Raw genomic sequence first — 1,043 nt, forward strand, 5'->3', positions numbered from 1 at the left:
CTCTGTGGACCCAGTGAAAAGCATCGCCCTAAGTGGTAGAAAATATACCAGCCAGAAGACAGGTTGAAGCAGGTTAAAGGAATCTGGCAGGTTAGGAGGACGGAGGAGTTATAATCCACCTAATCTCATCTCATCTTGCAGATCTGATCTTCTTTGGATTTCTACTCTTGGCATCAGCACTCGCTCAAAGTGTTTGCCTTTTCTTTCCTAGGACTGGGGAGGGGGCAGAATTACTAAATCCAATTTCAGGGAAGAGGAATTTACCTGGGCAGAGTTTTTGTTTCCTTTCCAGGTCTCTGGGTGAGCATGCCTAGTGGCTCCAGCAAGAAACTGACCAGCAGTATGATGGTTTGCTGTTTGGTTGTCTAGATTACATTTTTGTGTTTTTTTGGTCAAATCCTTTGAGTTCCCCAGTGGGGAGAAACATAGAATGGAAACAGTTATATAATTTTTTTAATCCTGTTTTCTGAAATCAGGGCTCTTTGTGTACATTTTGAAACAACTGACAAAATTTGCTAGAAGTTTGGAACTGTTGCCTTGTCGAAGAATTTCCTGGCTGGAAATGGGTTTGTGGCTTTTCTGGCTGTTGTGGGTTTTCTGGGCCGTCTGGCCGTGGCCTGGTAGTTTTTGTTCCTAACATTTCACCCACAGGTATGGCTGGCATTGCGGGTGAAAAGTCGGGAGCAAAAACTACTGGACCACAGCCACACAGCCCGGAAAATCCACAACATCCATTTGCAATCATTCTCATTTCCAGTGGGGACACGTCTGTGTTGCACAGAAGTACATAATCCAGTTGGAGAAACCTGCATTCTCCACAAAGCCGAGCCTTTCATTTCCCCACAATACAGAAAAACCAGTTCCTCCCCATTTTCAAGGCAAAGAGAGTTTAATATTGGGGTCAGAAGCATATCTAGGGAAAACTTAGCCTGGTGCAAAATCTGAGTTTTCTGCCTCCCCCCACCACAACCAGAGTATGGAATCAGTGTATGGACCGTGTGTGTGTGTGTGTGTGTGTGTGTGTGTGTGTGTGTGTGTGTGTG

This window comes from Sphaerodactylus townsendi, linkage group LG08 (assembly GCF_021028975.2).
Source record: "Sphaerodactylus townsendi isolate TG3544 linkage group LG08, MPM_Stown_v2.3, whole genome shotgun sequence".
NCBI lineage: Eukaryota > Metazoa > Chordata > Lepidosauria > Squamata > Sphaerodactylidae > Sphaerodactylus > Sphaerodactylus townsendi.